The sequence below is a fragment of the Leopardus geoffroyi genome, chromosome B1 (assembly GCF_018350155.1).
Source record: "Leopardus geoffroyi isolate Oge1 chromosome B1, O.geoffroyi_Oge1_pat1.0, whole genome shotgun sequence".
Taxonomy (NCBI): Eukaryota; Metazoa; Chordata; class Mammalia; order Carnivora; family Felidae; genus Leopardus; species Leopardus geoffroyi.
In genome coordinates this window covers 147,244,577-147,266,931 of record NC_059327.1, presented here as the reverse complement: position 1 = coordinate 147,266,931, position 22,355 = coordinate 147,244,577, and the positions used below count along the sequence as shown (strand labels likewise).

The 22,355-nt window shown below is 35.6% G+C and overlaps 1 protein-coding gene across 2 annotated transcripts in view; it reads left to right on the top strand.

Moving 5' to 3' along the window:
• Nucleotides 1–22,355, top strand: part of NPFFR2 (neuropeptide FF receptor 2) — a 95,018-nt gene that overhangs the window by 1,152 nt on the left and 71,511 nt on the right. The gene's annotated exons all lie outside the window — the stretch shown is intronic.

Below are 22,355 nucleotides of genomic sequence, written 5' to 3'. Positions count from 1 at the left end.
GGTCAAGGTTAGGGTCTGGAAAATTAATCTGCCCTACGCTGTCGTTTTCGCTAAAGACAGAACTGTAAGGAACGAAAACGTATTTGTTTACTCCCCCCCCCCCCCCCGCCCCCCGCCGTTTCCCCTTGGCCAGATTGTAGATATTTAAAATATTTACTTATTTTAAAGACTTTTAAATATGACGTAAGCTATAAGAAGATGCTGGGTTTTTTCCCCGACCAAAATAGTTGAGGTTGTGTTAACCATGTGTCTGAATTTCTCTTTCCATCAGACAACCAGATTATTTTCTATTGATAACATCTGACGAGGGAGGCGGATAAGCCAACGGTGGTTTGTTAACTCTGGATATACTTGTTTTCAGCTAGAATCTTAATTAAACCAAAACACAGCTCGTGTAAAATTACCTTAATAATGGTATTTTAAGTTACGGTTCAATTTCCAAAATTGCTGTGAAATGGCCAAAGATAGAATCACTCTCATGAACAGAAAGTTGTGTGGCAGAGTTGTGTGTATAGCTCAGTGAGAGTCTTCTGTCTGTTAAAAGCTGTGATAGATTAATCATTTAAGAAAATAGCTGCTTCACATACACTGCACTATCTTTAAAGGTACACGTATTAAGATATGTATCAATATTATCAAAGAGTAGATATTGTTGTAATAATCTAAACTGTGCTTTCATTATTGCTTGATAAGGACACGTTACTCATATATCTTTATCCTGTGCTTTTTATCGCTGTATAAGGTTTTCTAAACTCCATATAATCCAATAAGATCTTTCTACCAGCCATTTTTTTCTTGATGTTTATAGGTATCTTCGGGAGAGCTTGGATCTGAAACTTATTTTTTCTTCATTTACCTAGCACTCTGTCATCTTATCCGGCATTTTTATTCTGGAAGATTTTGTGAATGTATTATTTAAAAGTATATGTTAGAAACTTGTTGTTTTATTTTTGATTCTTTTACCTCATAGCTCCTGTCAATCACGCTGCTCACCAATATTTTCTCTCACAGATGTCAAAGACTATAGACTGTATAGATATGAATTCACTAGTATCAGTGAATAATTTCCTCCTAGAAAATCAGTTCATTTATGGTTCTTGGCTGTTGTGTGATTCTTTTATGAGAATTCCATGCAAATGTCTCTGTGATAAATATTCATGAGCTTTTTCACTGTATTGTATTAAAATATATTTCTAGCTATAGTCAAGATGCAAGATGAGAATTTTGTTCCTCAAAGCTTCATCTGCTTAAAAATAGTCATTTTGTTAAATACTATCTATTCTCCTCATTATGAAAAGGGAGAATTGATTGTAGGTGAACCCTTCAAAACTGTCCTATATATTTAAAGAATGCGAGATAAATACAACCTTACATTTCTTAAACATATCTATATGCTCTTCTAACAATCTTGAATTGTTTTCTTAACCACATGATTTCTGTGCTTACCGTTAGCCCGGCGTTGACAGCTTATTTTTTTCTTCCTCTTTCTCTTTAGTTTTAAGCTCTGGCTCTATGGGATAAAATGGCTCTTCAATGAATTTTCTGGTTGCCTTGAAGCTGGACATTAAGGGCCCAGAGGGTCCCTCCCTCTGCTGAACCAAAGGCAGATGTAAATGTACTGCCCCAGCAATGAGCTGGCATGGTCACCCCAACAGACAGCTGTCTAGCATGGATCTCACGTCCTTCCTGTGCCTTGCGGGATTTTGAGATATGAGCCTTCTAAAAGTGAAGAGATCCGGTTCTCTTCCCCGACAGGCTTCTAACTGGCTCTGTGCCTGAAGCAAATCATTTAATTTTGAGTCTAAAATTTTCTCAGATGTAAAAGGAGTTATGAGTTCGAATAAGATTCCCCGCAAATTTTCACTCCTCTTGGTTTCCTTGTTTCTGTAGTAAGTGAGCGAAGGATCCAGAGGGAGAAGGCTTAGATACCCTTGACACTTGACAGCAGCTATCTCAGGCAAAGCCCTGAAAATCCTGTGACCTCAATACCTCCTGTGTAAAATGGGCTCTTAAAAGAAGTGAATAGGATGGTGTATATGACGGCTGGATGCCGCTTTGGGCACGTGGGAGATGCACAGTGATATTTTTTTAAGGCACCCATCTGACAAATGTAAAGGTTTTTCTGGCTCTGGCCAGGGAGGAGACGAGCAAAGGGCACAGAAGTCTCTCCTACATATTCGGATGGTCATTACCGGTATGGCTCCTATGGTAGCAGCCGAGACCAGGTGATGGAAGGTTCAAGCATGTTATGAATGCCTCTTTGATGTCTCCCCAACCCCCACCCCTTCCCCCAACACATGCAAAAAAGTCAGAGTGAATCAGGACAGCAGAGTCATCAATTTGTTGCAATGCCACACAAGACTGGGAAGACTGCCCTGTTCTAGTTGTCTTGTAAAACTAGCTTCGGTCGTCTGTCACCAGTGAGCACACCTGGTATGTTACATCACGGAATCAGAATAGCAGCACGACCCAAATCACACCATGCCAGTAATTCGGGAAAAGAAAAAAAACAAAACGACCCCTGGAGTGCCAAGAAATTGGCTCTTTCTTTGTTGCCATTGAAAATTTGACGTTTCTAAATATTCCCCAAGTACGTTTCTTATTTGCTTCTTGGGCCGTTGAAAGGGGTCTCATTTAAGTGCCTGCCTAAATGGACAGTCTGGGTCCACTGGAGTCTGGGTTCCAGTGTGACAACAACAGACTGACATCCTCTGCTACAACTGACGCCCGTTTCTCCGGTCCCTCACAGAAATCTCCATCGGCCCATGCTTTCAAACCTCCAGAGGTCTACCAAGCACGTTAGAATTTTCTAGCTCTGGCTGCATTCCCACAAAATTTAAAAAATAACAATTTTCCAAATGAGATAGGAATAACTCAACCTGGAGGGAGCAGTAACTATAATATGAAATAATATGCATAATCTCATTCAATTTTTATGATTTTAGATATTAAGTACAATTACAATCCCTGTCTTCTTCATAAGGAAACTGAGGCTCAGGAATCAGTTGCCCGAAGTAAACATATTAACTAGGCTGAGGAATCAGGATAATGAACTCAGGTAGCCTTAAAACCCACATGCTTAGGGGCACCTAAGTGACTCAGGTCATGCATGATCTCACAGTTGGTGGGTTCGAGCCCCTTGTCGGGCTCTGTATTGACAGCTCAGAGCCTTGAGCCTACTTCAGATTCTATATCTCCCTGTCTCTTTCTCTGCCCCACTGCCCCTCTCCCCTGCTCACACAGACACTCACTCACTCTCTCTCTCTCTCTCTCTCTCTCTCACAATAAATAAATAAATAAATAAATAAATAAATAAATAAATAATAAAATTTAAATTTAATTAAAGGTAACTGTTTAAGTTTTTAAATCTTCCTTTCCATTTTATTTCCTGTCCCTGAATTCTTGGCACACTGGTACTGAAGTGAATGTCGGCTTTCTCTAGGAACTTACCTTCTGATCCTTTTTATAAGCAGAGTGTATCAAATTTGTAACAGGCACCCTTTCAGCAGTTTATAGCCTTACCTCTCCTTTGGCTCCTTACTCGGAATCTTCCGGTTATGTCTCTGGAATTCCCTAAACTTCAACAGGTTTGCAATCTTTTTTTGTTTTTTCCATAGCCATTATATAATTGATATCACTTGATATACTACTTCAGGCTTAAAAGTCTTCGGCTAGAATCCCACGTCTTCGAGAAGGTTCTTTTTTCCCCCGCTTAATTCAGCTGGAGTAACTATCTCAGATGATTTCTGACGTGGAGTGTGCTTTATGCTCCTTAAAGCGAGTGGCCCTACAGGTTCCCTGGCAAGTAAACCCTGAGCTTCCCCAAGTACCCCATCCTCAGCTTGATTTCCTTGATATTTTGATATTCCAGGTTTTAGCAACTTCTAATTTGTGTTTTCTCACACAAATGAGGCCTTGAAGGTTCTACCACATGCAAAGCCTTCCAGTTGTCTCTGACTTCATCTTTAGCCCTCAGCCCTCTTATCTTCATTTAGTCCCCTCCAGCCTTGTATGGACCAGGCTTAGTCCTACTTACAGCTTTGGCATTCACTATTCTCCCTGCCTGAGAATGTTGCCTGTCAGAGCTGCACTGGGAGGCATTTTGCCCTGTCAGTCTCAGATCTGCTGTGCCTTCCCATGCCACAGGTCGTCACAGTACCATCTGCTGTCCCGGAGCCCACTTGCTCCTGGAGACTACCTCCATTGACTCGTTGACTTGTTTATGATCTTACTTTTCAGAAAGAGAATCTAAGCTCCATGTAAGGAACTATGTGCTTTCATTTTTACCACTGGCTTCAGTACCTAGAACAGAGTCTGGCACCTGGGGGATACTGGCAAATACTTGCTCATTGAAAATTTCATTGCCATCTCCCTATCAGATTCCCCTGCATCTTTCTGGAGGTGCAATCAAGTTACTAAAATTTCAACCTTAGGCTGGTCCCATTCTTCCTTTCTGCTGTTTTCTCCTTTCCACTGATTCTACCTTAATTAAAAGACCAATCCCTATATATGTTTTCCCTTTCATGTTGGAGAAAAAAATTTGAAAAAGCTATTTACCATCGATTGCATTATTTTAATATACATTCAAGCTTTGCAGTATCATTTTATGTTGAATGTTAAGAAAATCTGGGTCTGAACTAGGAAAATATAAATGCCGCATTTACTTTAGATTTAAGTTAAATCTACCCATTCTGTTTTCATCACCATGATAATTTTTCATCTTTAAAAATATTTTATTTAAAAATATGTACATATGTAATTTTATATAAATGTCCAAATTATATCACAATGCTATTGCTTTTGAATTTGTAATTTTTCTGTTTCCTTTAACTGCCTTTGTCCACTCCTTATTCTCTTCTGTGTCCATATCACAGATAACCCATGTTAGCAACTGAGTTCTATTACCCTAGATTTTCATACACTTTTGTAACCATTCACATACATACATGTGCAAACATGTTTGTGTATACACACATGCACATCAGTCTTTTTGTCATCATTTTTAAGAAATGTGCACCTTATTTTTTCTTACTCATTGATACCTTGTGGAAAGTCTCCATGTCAACCATTATACATGAAACTAAAATTTTACATGTCTGTATAATATTCCGTGGTGGACATATTAAGAAACAATAAATTCAGCCAATTACTACTTTATAAACATTCACTTTATTTCCTGAGGTTTTTATTGTCTTCAGTTTTATCACAAAACAAGGTCATAATAAAAATTGTTGATTTCTTTTATTTCTAAGTTCAAGGGGTAAAAATATTTATAAGTTTTAAAGTATGTTGCCCTATTGCTTCTGAAGTGTTATATTCACATTTTTACCAGCAAATTGTGAAACAATCCATGTCCCTACAGCTATCAATGTTATAATTCTTCAGTTTATAATTGTTACATTTATTTAAATATCTTAACTTGTGAAGTTAGTATCTTTTCATGCTTTTCAGATATGTGGATTTGCTCTTATGTAAATTGTTTAATCAGTTCTTGTCCATAGGTTCTGCTGGGCTATTTGTCATTGTCTGATGAATATTTAAGTGTTCCTTAAATATTGTCAATATTAACTCTTGTACAGTAAATATTTCCCATTTTGTCATGTTTTTGCTTATAACTTATACTGTGCACAAACTATTTTTTTAATAATCCACACATTTAATTCTTATTATGTAAATTCTAAGATTTTAGTGTTTGATTACTGCAGCTTTGTAATATATCTTGAAATCTGGAGTTGTGAGACCTTCAATGGATTGCTTTGGTTTATCGGGGTCTTCTGTGGTTCCATACAAATTTTAGTAGCATTTGTTGTAGTTCTATGAAAAATCTGTTGGTATTTTGATAGGAATTGCACTGAATCTGTATATTCCTTTGGGTAAGTATGAACATTTTGATAATATTAATTCTTGCAATCCATGAGCATGGTATATCTTTCCATTTGTGTCATCTTCAATTACTTTCATCAGTGTTTTATGGTTTTCAGAGTACATATCTATCACCACTTTAAGTTTATTCTTAAGTATTCTATTCTTTTTTGGTACATTTATATATGGTGTTGTTTTTTTTAAATTTCTCTTTCTGTGACTTCATTACTGTCACAGATTTCTGTGTATTACCAATTCTGGGTATTAATTTTGTATCCTTCCACTAGACTGAATTCATTTATTACTTCAGTAGTTTTTTGGCGGAGTCCTTAGGGTTGTCTATGTAATATCATGTCATCTGCAAATAGTGAAACTTAGCTTCTTATTTACCAATTAGATGCCTCTTATTTCTTTTTATTGTCTGATTGTAGTGGCTAGGACTTCCAGTACTATGTTGAATAAAAGTGTTGAGAGTGGACATCTTGCCTTGTTTCTGATTTTAGAGGAAAAGCTCTGTTTTTCACCATTAAGTATGATGTTAGATGTGAGTTTTCCTATATGGCCTTTAGTATGTTGAAGTATGGTCTCTCTAAGCCTGCACTGTTGAGATTTTTTATCATGAATGGCTGTTGAATCTTGTCAAATGTTTTTTTCCACATCTGTTGAAAAGATTGTATGATTTTTATTCCTTGATTTGTTGATGGGTATAATATTAAATGATTTGTGTATATTGGACCATCCTTGTACTTCTGGAATAAATCCTGCCTGATTATGGTGAATTATCTTTTTAAAGTATTGTATGCCATTTGCTAATATTTTGAGGATTTTTGCATTTACCTTCATTAGGGATATTGGCCTGCAGTTTCTTTTTTGTGGTATCTTTTTCTGGTTTTGGTATCAAGGCAAAGCTGGCCTCATAAGAATGTATTTGGAAGCTTTCTTCCCTCTTCTGTTTTGTTTTGTTTTGTTTTGTTTTGTTTTGTTTTGTTTGAAATAGTTTGAGAATAGGTATTGACTCTTCTTTAAATGTCTGAGAGAATTCACCTGTGAAGCCATCTAGCCCTGGTCTTGTATTTTTTGGTAGGCTTTTTATTACTAATTGAATTTAATTACTTGTAATCAGTCTGTTTAGACTTTCTATTTTCTTCCCAGTTTAGTTTTGGAAGATTGTGTGTTTCTAAGAATTGATCCATTTCTTTTAGGTTGTCCAGTTTGTTGGCAAACAATTTTTCATAGTACCGTCTTATGATTCTTTGTATTTCTGTGGTGTTGTTACTTCTCCTATCTTATATCTGATTTTATTTATTTGGGTCCTTTTTCTTGATGAGTCTGGCTAAGGGTTTTAGTCTTTACATCATTTATTTCTGCTCTGATCTTTATTGTTTCCTTTCTTCTACTCACCATGGACTTGTTCTTCCTTTTCCAGATCCTTTAGGTGTAAGATTAGACTGTTTGAATTTTTTCTTGTTTCTTGAGATAGACCTGTATTGCTACATACTTCACTCTTAGAACTGCTTTTGCTATGTCACAGAGGTTTTGGACTGTTGTGTTTTTATTTTCACTTGTCTTCATGTATTTTTTAAATTTCTTCATTGAAGAAGAAATCACCATCGATTTCTCTACTTATGTCCATTAATATTTGCTTTATGTATTGAAGTGCTTCAGTTTTGAGTGCATAGATATTTACAATTGTTATATCCTCTTGTTTGATTGATCCCTTTATCATTATGTGATGCCCTTCCCTGTCTCTTGTGACAGTGTTTGTTCTAAAATATATTTTCTGATATAAGTATTGCTACCTCATCTTTTTTAAAAAAAAACAAACTTTCATTTGCATGGTGAATGTTTTTCCATCCTTTCACTTTCAGTCTGAATATGTCTTCAGATCTAAAGTGAATCTCTTGTATGCAGCAAGTAGATGGGTCTTGCTTTTTTATCCGTTCTGCCTCTTTGTGTCTTTTGATTGGAGCATTTAGCCATTTATATTTAAAGTAGTTATTGATAGGTGTGTACTTGTTGCCATTTAAAAAATGTGTTTTCTTGTTGTTTTTGTAGGTCTTCTCTTGCTCTCTTTCTTTGTGATTGATGAAGATAGTGTTTTCTTTGACTTTCTCTCTATTTTTGTGTATCTATCATTGGTTTTGGGTTTGTGGTTACCATGAGGTTTATATTTAACATCTTAAGTAACTAGGCCATATTAATTTTATAGTCATTTAAGTTCAGACACATTTAAAATAACAGAAAAATAAAAAATATTTTTCCCTTTTTCCCCTTATCTTCCCTTTTTACCCCTTTCTCCACCTTTTATGTATATGTTGTCATAGTTTACATCTTTTCATCCACATTTTTCTTATGTCTAACTATGGACATTTCTTCTCCACTTAAAGAAATCTCTTTAACATTTCTTAAAAGACTCGTTTAATGGTGATAAACTTCTTTGTCTTTTGTTTTTTTCCTGGGAAGCTCTATTTCTCTTTCAAATATGAACAATAACCTTGCTGGATAGAGTATTCTTGATTGTGGATTTTTTTCCCTTTAGCACTTTGAATTTATCGTGCCACTCCCTTCTGGCTTGCAAAGTTTCTGCTGAAAAATCAGCTAGTAGCCTTATAGATTTTCCCTTGGAGGTAACTTTTTTTGTGTTTCTCTTGCTGCTTTTAAGATTCTCTTTATCTTTAACCTTTGACATATAAATTATGATGTGCTGTGGTGTAGACTTCCTTGGGTTATTCTTGTTTGGAACTCTCTGTGCTTTTTGGACTTGGATGTCTATTTTCTTCTCTAGGATAGAGAAGTTATTATTTCTTTAAATAGGAAACTTATTTCTCTCTTCTTCTGGAACCCCAAAATGTGAATGTCACCTGATGTTGTTCAAGAGATCAGTATCCTCATTTGAAAAATTCTTTTCTCTTTTTGCTCTTCACCTTGTGTGTTCTCCATTACCCCGTTTTTGAGATTGCTGTTATGCCCTTCTGCATCCTCTAATCTACTGTTGATTCCCTCTAGTATGATTTTATTTCAGTTGTTGTATACTTCAACCCTAATTGGTTCTTTTTAATATTTTCTATCTCTTTATGGAAGATCTCACTGGCTTCTTCCGCTCTTTACTCCAGCCCAGTGCATATCTTTATGCTCATTATTTTAAATTCTTTGTCAGCCATATTGCTTATCTCTTTCATTTAGTTATTTTCCTGAAGTTTTTTTCTTGTTCTTTCTTTTGGAGTATATTCTTCTGTCTCTATGTTTGGTTGATTTTTGTGTATTTATGGATTAGGTGAAGCAGCTACTTCTCCTAAAGTTCAAAGAGTAGTCTTGTGTATGGTGTCCCCTATGTAGACTGTGTATGCAAGGTGAATTTTCCTGGCTAGCTGACCTATGGCTGTTTATGCTAGTTACTCTTTTAAGCTGTGACATGTCTCTGTCTCTCTTCCTGTACTCTTGCCATTCCACCTTTGGTTGTTCAGTAGCTTCTCAATAAGCCCTCAGTTCTTTTTCAGGAGGAATTTTTCTATTAGTATGTATAAATTGGTGTGTTCCATGGAGAAGGTGAGTTCGGAGTCCTCCTAGGTCACCATTTTGAACTGCAACTCCTCTAATACTGTTTTCTTTTTATAATACTGTTTTAAAACTGCTTCTAATTCCTTTCTGCAGTTTTTTAGCCCTCTATAATGTTTTATTGATCTGAGGTTTATCTAGAATTAATCATGTTAGTTTCCAAATGCTCACTTTTCAATTATTTATTTCTAACTTTATTATTGTATAGCCACAGGTTGTGCCAAGTATACATAGATAGTTCCTAAAACTAATACAGAGATCATTAAAAATAAACAAGGAAAATGAATGGGAGAAGTACATGTAAACATTTAAAAAAATGATGCTGAAACTCACTGGTAATCAGAGCATTCAAATTAAAACAAGATAGTGATGTCAGCAAGATGGCTGAATAGGATGTCCCTTGCTCATATACTCCTCTCAGCAGCAACAATTGACATCCATCCATGGGCAAAAGTACCTTTTTGGCAACTGTAGGATCCAGGAAGAATATTATGAAACTGCATGTTGTCCAAGAAGAAGGAGAGATGTTTTGAGAAAACAGGCACCCACGCTGTTTTTTGACAGGTGACTGCCAAATGGGCCTCAGCTACGGATCCAGAAATAGCTCCATACCCCTGAACATTTGGCTTCATCTCTCTTTGGCTTTGTTTCTGTCGATGGTACCATACATCAAGGTACCTTGGCATCTCACTCATATACCTGGTGATGGGCAAACAGATCTCAGTCCCATTCCTGGACCTTGTAGGGTCCTGTGAACTGGTTCTAGCTCCTCTTGGCCATGATCTAGGAGACTCTGGCAAACACTTATTTAAATAATCACCCACAAGCAAGAGAGCTTTAGTGGAAGTTCAGGAAGCTAGTGGAGAAATTCTAGCACAACATTGAGAAAAAAATTCAGAGGTCAGACACATTGGAGAGAATAAGAGGAACTGGTTAGCTTTACCCACAACACCCTCCCACCAAGGGGGGGCGGAGTACAGCTCAGTCCCAAGAGAGCCCTTCTTGGCCTATGATTTCTCCTTCAGGGGAAAGTGAGAGCCTGAGATTAAGTATCAGCTTTCCCAGCTGTGTGGGATGCTGCCAGAAAGGCCCATTTATCTCTTGCCCCATTCAGAGTACTGAATCATGAGCTTCATAACTGGGAACACAGCAGCCAGAGCTTGAAATAGATGTGAATCCTAGTATCTGTGTCAGACTACAGGCCTTCCAGGCCTGCCTGTGAACCACTGGAGACTCCTCAGCTGCAGATTCCCCAACTGGCAACCCCCAAAACTTTACATGCCTCACTTACATATCTACCCACACACATTGTGCCTAGCTCTCATTGGCAGCTCCAGGGAGCAGAGAACAAGCTTTTGCAGTAAGTAGGGACAAGCAATAAGCCAGCCCTAATATGTGGGTCTGGAAGAAACCACAAACTTGAGCATTTAGCAGTGCCTGTGGAAAATAAAAGGGAGGCTGTCAACTCTCAGCCTGGCTTGGCAGGATCAAGAGAAGATATATAAGCTTAAGAATCCTGCTACATAAGGGAACAAGAAGTGTGAAGCAAGTGTATCCAAACGTGTGAAAGAGACCAAGAATCCCTAGCTGGGCTAATGAAAGGTTTCTGTCCTAATGTCCATCAACAAACACTGGAGGAAATGAATCCTCCTACAAATGTGAAGACAGCAACACAAGACCTTAAGGAACATGAGAAATTAAGGAAACATGACACCACCAAAGGAACACAGTAATTTTCCTGTAACTGACCTCAAAGACATGGAGATTTTGATTTACCCAGTAAAGAAGTCAAAATAGCTGTTTTAAGGAAGTTCAGTGAGCTACAAGAAAATGGTTAATTCAATGAAATCAGGAAAACAATACATTAATAAAATGAGATGTTTAGCAAAAACATAGAAGTCATAAAAAAGACCAACAAAATCTGGAGCTGATGAATACAATATATGAAATGAAAAATGCAGTATAGAGGGTCAATGACAGAATGGACCAAGCAGAAGAAACTATGATGCAGAGGACACAAGGAGACATATATAAGCTTCACTGTTATATAATGTGAATTACTGTATTGTTATAATGAAACGGTGGAAGTCATAAAATGCAATCCTAATCAAAATTGCACTGGCATTCTTCTCAAAGCTAGAACAAACAATCCTGTAATTTGTATGGAGCCACAAAAGACCCTGAACAGCCAAAGTAAAGTTGAAAAAGAAAACCAAAGCTGGAGGCATCACAATCCCAGACTTCAGCCTCTACTACAAAGTTGTAGTCATCAAGACTGTATGGTATTGGCACAAAAACAGACACATAGACCAATGGACCAGAATAAAGAACCCATAATTGGACCCACAAATGCATGGCCAACTAATTTTTGACAAAGCAGGAAAGAGTATCCAATGGAAAAAAGACAGTCCCTTTAGCAAATGGTGCTGGGAGAACTGGACAGCAACATGCAAAAGAATGAAACTGGACCACTTTCTTACACCATACACAAAAATAAACTCAAAATCCTAGGTCCTTAGGATTAAGGACCTAAATGTGAGACAGAAAACCAGCAAAACCCTAGAAAACAGGCACACCTCTTTGACCTCAGCCACAGCAGTTTCTTACTTGACATGTCTCTGAAGGCAAGGGAAATAAAAGCAAAAATGAACTATTGGGACTTCATCAAGATAAAAAGCTTCTGTACCATGAAAGAAACAATCAACAAAACTAAAAGGCAATCAATGGAATGATAGAAGATATTTGCAAATAACATATTGGACGATAAAGTGTTAGTATCCAAAATCTATAAAGTACTTACCAAAATCAACACCTGAAAAACAAATAACCCAGTGAAGAAATGGGCAGAATACATGAATAGACACTTTTCCAAAGAAGACATCCAGATGGCCAACTGACACATGAAAAGATGCTCAGCATCATTCATCATCAGGGAAATACAAATCAAAACCACACTGAGATAGTACTTCACACCAGTCGGAGTGGCTAAAATTAACAACTCAGGAAACAACAGATGCTGGCAAGGATGTGGAGAAACAGGAACCCTCTTGTACTGTTGTGAATGCAAACTGTGCAGCTGCTCTGGAAAACTGTTGAGGTTCCTCAAAAAATTAAGAATAGAAATACCCTACAACCCAGAAATAGCACTACAAGGAATTTATCCAAAGGACACACATCCAAAGGATATCCAAAGGATATGAGTGCTGATTCATAGGGGCATATGTACCCTAAATGTTTATAGCAGTGCTTTCAACAATAGCCAAATTATGGAAAGAACCTAAATGTCCATCAACTGATGAATGGATAAAGGAGAGGCGATTTATATATACAATGGAATACTACTTGGCAATGAGAAAGAATGAAGTCATGCCATTTGCAACAACATGAATGGCACTGGAAGGTATTATGCTAAGTGAAATAAGTCAGACAAAGACAGGTGTCATATGTTTTCACTCATATGTGGAACTTAATAAACTTAACAAAAGACCATGGGGGAAGGGAAGGGGAAAAAATAGTTTCAGAGAGGGAGGCAAACCATAAGAGACTCTTAAGTACAGAGAACAAACTGAGGGTTGATAGCGGAGCAGGGAAGAGGGGAAAATGGGTGATGGGCATTGAGGAGGGCACTGGTTGGGATGAGCACTGGGTGTTGTATGTAAGCAATGAATCATGGGAATCTACCCCCAAAACCAAGAGCACACTGTGTATACCGTATGTTAGCCAATTTGACAATAAATTATATTTTTTAAAAAGTAAATATAAGATTATTTGGTTATTTTGGTTCTGAGTTATATATATTCTTTATGTATTTGGGAAAATAGCCCTTTATCAGATGTGTCGTTTGCAAATATGTTCTCCCTGCTTTCATTCAGTAGGTTGTCTTTTAGTTTTGTTGGTTGTTTCCTTTGCTGTGTGGAAGCTTTATATTTTAATGAAGTCCCAATATTTTGTTGTTGTTGTTTTCCTTGTCTGGGGACACACTAGAAAGATGTTGCTATGACCAATGTCATAGAAATTCCTACCTGTGTTTTCATCTAGGGTTTTTATGGTTTCAGGTCTCACATTTAGGTCTTTAGTCATTTTGAATTTAGCTTTATTTTTGGTGTAAGAAAGTGGTTCAGTTTCATTATTTTGGCATATATTTGTCCGGTTTCCCCAACACCATTTGCTGAAGAGATTGTCTTTTTCCCATTGTATATTCTTGCTTTCTTTATTGAAGATTAATTTTCCATATAATTGTGGGTTTATTTCTGGGCTTTCTATTCTGTTCTATTGATCTATGTTTCTATTTTTGTGCAGTTCCATACTGTCTAAATCACTACAGCTTTGTAATGTAACTTGAATTGGAATTGTGATACCTCCAGCTTTGCTTTTCTTTTTCAAGATTGCTTTGGCTATTTAGGGTATTTTGTGGTTGCATGCAAATTTTAGGATTGTTTTTCCAGTTTTGTGAAAAAAATGTTGGTATTTTGATAGGGATTGGATTAAATCTGTTGATTGTTTTGGGTAGTATGGACATTTGAACAATATTTCTTCTTATCCATGAACGTGGAATATCTTTCCATATCTTTGTGTCATCTTCCATTTCCTTTGTCAGTATTTTATAATTTTCAGAGTGTAGGTTTTTCACATCTTTAAGTTTATTCCTAGGCATTTTATTATTTTTAGTGTAACTATAAATGGGATTGCTTTCTGAATTTTTCTGCTGCTTCATTATTGGTGCATAGAAATGCAACAGATTTCTATATATTGATTTTGTATCCTACAAATTCTTTTGTCAGTTCTAATAGTTTCCTGGTGGAGTCTTTAGGGTTTTCCATATAGAATACCATGTCATCTGCAAATAGTGAAAGTTTGACTTCTTCCTAACCAATTTGGATGCCTTTTATTTCTTTTTGTTGTCTGACTACTGTGGCTAGGAATTTCAGTGTCACATTGAATAAAAGTGGCGAAAGTGGACATCTGTGTCTTGTTCTTGACCTTAGGGGAAAAGCTCTTAGTTTTTCCCCATTGAGTATGATGTCAGCTGTGTTTTTTTTCATAGAAGGCCTTTATTATTTTGAGGTCTGTTTCCTCTAAACTTACTTTGTTAAGGGTTTTTTTTCATGATAATGTACTTTTTCAAGTGCTTTTTCTGCATCTGTTGAAATGATTCTATGGTTTTTGTCCTTTCTCTTAAGGTTATGGTGTATGATATTGATTGATTTGTGAATACTGAAGCTTCTTCACATTCCAGGAATAAATCTTACTTAATCATGGTGAATGATTCATGATTAATATATTGTTGGATTGGGTTTGATAATATTTTGCAGACTTTTGCATATTTTTTCTTTCTTTTAAGATTTTATTTTTAAGTAATTTCTACACCCAACATGGGGCTTGAACTTACAACCCCAAGATAAGGAGTTGCATGCTTTACTAACAGAACCAGTTAGGCACCCCTGCATCATTTTCATTAGAGATATTGGCCTATAGTTTATTCTTATTTTTTTGTAGTGTCTTTATCTGATTTTGGTATCAGAATAATGCTGGCCTCATAAAATGAATTTGGAAGCTTTCTTTGCTTTTTTTTTTTTTTTTGAATAGTTCGAAAAGAATAGCTATTAACCCTTCTTCAAATGTTTGGTAGAATTTACCTTTGAAGCCGTCTGGTCCTGGAATTTTGTTTTTGGGGAGTTTTTTGATTACTAATTTAATTTCTTTGCTGATAATTGGTTTATCCAAATTTTCTATTTCTTCCAGCTTCAGTTTTGGTAGGTTATATGTTTTAGGAATTTATCTATTCCTCCTATGTTGTCCAATTCATTGGCATATAATTTTTCATAATATTCTCTCACAATTATTTGTATATCTGTGGTGTCAGTTGTTATTATCCCCCTTTCATTTGTGATTTTGAGTTCTTTCTCCCTCTCTCTCATTTTTTAAGAGTCTAGTTAGAGGTTTATCAGTTTTGTTGATCTTTTCAAAGAACCAGCTCCTGGTTTCATTGATATGTTGTATTTTTTCTTAGATTCTATATCATTTATTTCTGTTTTAATTATTATTATTTCTTTCCTTTTGCTGGTTAGAGTTTTGTCTTTTTCTTCTTTTTCTAGCTCATTTAGGTGCAAGATTAAGTTGCTTGAGATTTTTCTTGCTTCCTGAGGTAGACCTGTAATGCTGTAAACTTCCCTCTTTTCCTACATCCCCAAAATTTTGGACTGACCATTATGTTTTCATTTTCGTTTGTCTCCATGTATCATTTTTTTATTTCCTCTTTGATTTCTTGGTTGACCCATTCATTTTTTAGTAGCATGTTATTTATCGTCCATATATTTGTGCTCTGTCCATAGTTTTTCTTGTGATTGATTTCTAGTTTCATAGCATTGTGGTCAGAAAAGATGCATGGTATAATTCAGTCTTTTCAAATTTGTTGAGACTTATTTTGTAGCCTAAAATGTAATCTATCCTGGGGAATGTTCCATGTGCACTTGAAAAGAATGTACTTCTGCTCTGTCAGGATAGAATGTTTGAAAATATCTGTTAAGTCCATCTAGTCAAGTGTGTCATTCAAAGCCACTGTTTCTTTGCTGAAGAAGAAACAGCAAATGATCTGTCCATTGATGTAATTGCTGTGTTAAGGTCCCCTCCTGTTAAATTGTATTACTATAAATTCATTTCTTTATGGTTGTTGTTTTTATGTATTTGGGTGCTTTTATGTTGGGCGCATAACTATTTATAATTGTTATATCTTCCTGTTAGATTGTCCCCTTTATTATTATACAATGTCCTTTGTCTCTTGTTACAATCTTTGTTTGAAAGTCTATTTTGTTTAAATATTGCTACCTTAACTTTCTTTTAAAATCCCACTTGCATGATAAATATTTCACCATCCCCTCACTTTCTATCTACATGTGTTTAGGTCTGAAATGAGTCTCTTGTAGTAAGACTTCATGTATTAATAACATATTTTATGAATAAGCAATTACAAAAGACAAAATATAAAAAGCTTAAAGTACAAGTAAAGATTTGCCATTTCACCAATAATCAAAAAAATGTTATTTGGAGCAAAAATATGCAATTGTGTTGATCTCTCATATGAACCATTTTTAAAGTGATAATGTTAATGAAACAGGTACTATTTATGTTGCTAGTGTGGCACTGTAAACTTTTCGATAACCTCAAAATAACTTGAGTATAACTTAATATAAGTTAATACGTTTACATCATAGCTAGTAAATGAAAAATGCCAAATAAACAACTCCATAAACAGTGATGTTTGGGCATGTCAGTAGAGGTTTAATATCTATTGCCCTTAGGGTACCATCCAAGTTCTTATTATGGCTTAAAGGTGCTTTTTCATTGAATATTATATATATTTATATATGAATAATTATATATAATGAATAATTGTATATATATACTATATATAATATAATGAACCGAGCATAAACATCTCTGGCCTATTTATATAATATAATTTCATTATGTATATATACATATATATTTATATATATGCAAAGAAGGGTATTTTAGATAGATACATAGATTTATTATGTATATAATAGTTTTCCTTGCACCACACTACCTCTTCATCTCTAGGCTTTGTCTACAGTTAACTAACTCCTGCCAGGCTCTCTTGTTTCCCTCAGGTCTTGGTGAATACTGATTCTGCTATTCTCATTGAACCTCCCCTTCCCACCTGCCCATCCCCTGCCTAAATATGTCTCATACTTCAGGTCTTGACTTAATTTTTTACCCATAGGAGGCCTGCCCAGTCCAGGTTAAATCTCCCTGATACTTTGAACTAGCGCTCACATTGCCCAGTCATACAACTCATTATCTTTGTAGTTAATTGATTAGTGTTTGTCTTTAATGCATGACTGTTAGCTTTATGTAGGCTGCTAAGTCTGAGTACTGTGTTTTGTTAATGCTGAAAGATAATAAATGCATGCATGCATGAATATAAATAGAAAAATATGCTGACATGTTAACATTTGGGTTCTATAAATTTTACAATTGATAACAGCCTCCTTTCTGCCCACCTGAGTTTGGAGCTATTTAGAGATAGATGCAGGGCTCAGGCATAAAAATATCATATCAGCATTTGATTATTTGAGAATCTGGCTTAGAGTTGTAGGCAAGGGGATTTGCTATGAAAGTTGGTTTTAAATTAGACAGGGTTTCCCACTTCATTCCTCTGTCATAGGGAGACCACCCAGTTCATTTTTTATGAACACAGAGAGCTCCTTATGGCAGCAAGTTCCAAAAGAGAGTATTAAAAAGGCCAGAGATGCTTACGTTCAGTTTCTTCTCCCAAACTTTCTGATTCTTATCAGAAGAGTGAATGAAGACCCAGGAGGTTGATCTGAAACAAGCTTTCTCTGTATGGAAACATCAGGAATAAAGAATGTTACCTCTAGGTAGTAGTAATTTGAGTTTTTAGTTTTTTTCTTTATAATTTCTGTATTTTATAATGATCATGAACTATTTTTAATTAGAAAAAAAATTCCTAAAATCTAAGTTGCAACAGTAGTTTTTCTTGGCTATATTTTCTCACCAGTGTTAGCTGAGCCAATCTGTAACATATCTATATCCATGTAAAATTGTAGATCCCATGTGAGGATGAAAAAAAAGCCTGATGGAGAAAAATGAGCACATTTTTGGAATATATAGAAGAAAATATCCATATTAATGGTTTACAATTGCATGGGGATAGCCTCCTATATGAGAAAGTTATGTTTTAAACAAAGTGATTGTTGCCAAAAGATATGAATGCTGAGATTCATGTTACAATACTTTGGTAAGGTGACCGAAATTTTTTTTCCTTGTCTTTTTCTCCAGTATTTTCTCACTATTTTTCCACCAGCAATTCATAATCATTAGGGGTGTGTGTGTGTGTGTGTGTGTGTGTGTGTGTGTGTATGTGTGTTTTGTTTTTTTAAGTTTTATTCATTTTGAGAGAGAGAGAGAGTGTGTGTGAGCAGGGGGCAGAGAGAGAGGAAGAGAGAAAATCCCAAGTAGGCTCCTTACTGTCAGTGAAGAGCCCAACACATGGTTTGAACCCATAAATCAGGAGATAATGACCTGAGCCAAAGTTAAGAGTTGGACCTTTAGCCGACTGAGCCACCCAGGTGCCCCAGGTGTTTTTTTTTTTTTTTTAATTTAAGTATACTTGACATTGAATGTTATATTAGTTTCAAATGCACAACATAGTGATTCAACAATTCTATGTATTACTCTGTTCACCACAATAAATGTAGTCACCATACAGTGCTATTACAATCTTACTGTCTGTATATGCTGTACTTATCATCTCTGTGACTTTTTTATAACTGGAATTTGGTACCTCTTAATCCCCTTGATTTCCTTTGCCTATCCCACCCACCCATCTCTTCTCTGGGGACCACCAGTTTGTTTTCTGTGTTTCAAAGACTGTGGTTTGTTTTCGTTTTTTAGATTCTACATATAAGTGAAGTCATATGATATTTGTCTTCTCTGTCTTATCTCACTTAGCATAATACTTCTAGGTCCCTCCATGTTGTTGTGAATGACAAGATTTCATTCTTTAAATGGCCAATATTCCATTGCATGCATGTATATGTATGCATGTCTCCATTCATCTACTGATGGACACTTGGGTTGCTTCCATATCTTGGCTATTATAAATCATGCTGAAGTAAACAGAGGCATTATAACCATTAGTTTTATTGGAGTTAATGGGAAGTTTTAAGGCTAGAAAAACATCACACATAATTTTTATGTTCGAAATTTTAGAGATTATCAAATTAAAATGTATAAATATTAAGTCACATAGCTTAGGGAGAACCAAAATGAGGAGTCAAATTTCTTATCCTCTAACTGGATGTATTTTCTGCTTTAGAATACTGCCCTCCAAAGACTGTACTTTCAGGGATCATTTACATAGTTCGTAGAATACTGCCATCCACCACAGTTCGCAACTTCTGAAAAGCTTATAAAGGAAGAAATACAGGAAGGTCCACAGCAATACAGCTTCCAATAAAGAAAAGGAAGAAAGTTCTCATTTCCCTGAAAACTTTTTTGAATAAAACATGATGGATAGTTCTGCTAGGTAACTAACCTTTTTTTCTGTGGAACATATTATTCAAATTGAAAGCTTATCTCTTACATTCAAATATTTTTAAACCTACTTTTAAACTTTGTATTTGATGATTTTAGTGCTCTGTTGCACAACATAATTGGATTATTTTCTCTACAAGTAAATGACAAGGATAAAACTTCAAAAATAGAACTGTTTGACCTTAAACCATGTCCTCTTAAAAATACTATTTGGAAATGAACCAATGTACATTTATTAAATAGAATCTTTAAAAACTCAGTTTCAAGGTGTGGTTGTTTCATTGGTTGCCTTTAGTTAGACCCAGAGAGTAATTTTCAACTCAGAGTCCTCATAAAGAATGCATATGTGTTCCAGTGCATTCAATATGAACAAAAGTTTAATTTAGCTTGGCAGGGTATAGCGCGATAGAATTTTTTGAGGGTGGTTATTTTGGTAAAATGGGTAAATGGCCTAGGAAATGATCTTTTAGCTAAAGCTACAGAAAACAGACTACGATTGATTTGCAGAATATGTTGTTTGGTGTTTATTTTAAACATCTGGGAAATGTTTTGGGGAAGTTTTAAAAAGCTGATACAATTTTTGCCTTGGACGTGATAGGGTTTGGTAACTAACGGATTTACCTTACAAAGCTGTGATCCCCTAGCAGTGGTCTGGTGGGAACACTGATGTGATATATGTCCTGATCCATATAACTGACCTGTGGTGACATATGTAGCAACTTGTCTGGTTTTCTAAAGTAGCAGTGGTTGGTTAGAGGATTATATAACTGTGCTTCCTTGTCAACCTGTGAACAGGCTTAGGAAAAATAAAATGTCTGGGCTGTTTATGATTTAATTAGAATTATTTGAGTGTTCTATTTAAAGTTATATCTGTTTCAATAAAGATAAACATGGCTATGGAATGAAACCCAATTATTTTGGAATACAAGGACCAGTTCAATAGAAAAATATGTCAATCTTTTTTAATGCCGCATCGGTCACAAGGTGCTGCTGCCACATCCTGTTGTCCCAATAATAGATTGTGTCTCTGTCTAGACATATGGGTTTCCTCGTATCATCTTAAGTGGATTAAGGACAGCTCATGCCCTGGTTGTAGGCTGGTGGTATGTGCATTTAATGGTTCGAAAAAGAGATGATGGCTAGTATACTCAGTGGTAAAAAAAACTTCGTTACAGTGGGATATGTGTTTCTGTGTTTCTTGTATTATAATTTTATGGTAGTAAGAGTTCTCATAAACAGCTGGCATCCTGGTATAATCTGACTAAGTTTCATCATAGGCATGCTTTGGTTAGAATGAAGTTGCCAGAAAAAAAAAATGTAGTTGCCAGGTTAAATTAAGGAAAGTGTGTGGAACTTTTGCGGAAGGACAGCTGAACTTGTATATGATAAAACTAAGAGAACTAATAAGGTCTTGGCAATATGTGATATTATTGCTGGTTACCTGTACTGCAAGGCACTAAGGTCCTAGGAAAGAGGCAGGTTGCTTTAGAAGTCAATATCTGTTTTTCCTATTGGTTGTAGCTCTCACATATTTTAGAACAATAGGTAAGGTTTCAAATCAATTGAAATATGTGCTATAACAAAGCTAATCCATTTGTTCAAAATTTAAAAAAAATTCCATTTCTTCTTCTCTAGTACACTCTGCAGGTGGCGACAAAGTTAACTTGTTGTACAATAAAATTTGTTCATTTATTTTCCTCTTAACCACTGAAATTTTCCCTCTGTCACTGATAATGCAAAAAGGTAAACCTGATGTGGGAATGCTATCATTAGAAAATTTTTACTCTAATTGAATAAGTTCTTCTGCAAAGACAATCTTCCATTCTTATACATGATGAATGTATAACTACAAAACAATAATTATGCCCACTTGGAAGGAGAGCAAAATTTTTTTAGGTTTAATAAAGAAATCAAAATATTAATTTTGTTGTCACAATTGATAAAAAAAAAGAGGTTTCTCTAAATTAATAGCTTGACATGGTATGAGATGATAGCTATTTGTTTGCTTTGTTGGTAAAACAAAGTATTTTTCACCCTGAATTATCCTCTGTTCTCTGATACTATGTGAAATATAAAAGTAAGATGGGGAAGAATATTTAAAGGCTATAAGATGCTTCTCCAGGTAATTAGCATATAAAAAAACAACTTGCCTTGCCCCAATTCTTTTTTCCAAGGGCTAGATCTTATAAACTGGATATATTCCAAAGGAGTTTTTCATTTTTTATTAATAAAATACATTCACTTGAAGAAAAGAAATCATATTAAAGGATGATACCTGAACTTCAAAGGAAGCCCATATAATTTCTTTTCACGCTACATTGGTATTTTTATTTTTAGTCTCAATATCTGCATGAAGTACACTGCAGTCGTATTAAATATCTGGAATTAAGTATATCATATATGGGCTCCTTTTAGAATAAATGAACATTTCCCGGGGCGCCTGATTGGCTTAGTTGGTAAGTGTCCAACTTCGGCTCAGATCACAATCTCAGATATCATGGTTGGTGGGTTCGAGCCCCACATTGGGCTCTGTGCTGACAGTTCAGAGGCTGGAGCCTGTTTCATATTCTGTGTCTCCTCTCTCTCTGCCCCTCCCTCCCTCCCTCTCTCTCTCTCTCTCTCTCTCAAAGACAAATAAACATTAAAAAAATATAAAAAATAAAATACACCATGCTCCACAGTTTATTGTTTTGTTGCAACTAAATGATCCCAATAGAAGAAGGATATGATTGATTCTGAGAGAGTTTACATAGTAGAAAAGCTTATATTGAAGAAGCAGTGTAGCCTATGGGTGAGATTTCAGTTAAAAAACTGTGAGCCCATCAGTGAGGTTCCAGTTAAAAAACCAGAGATTGAAG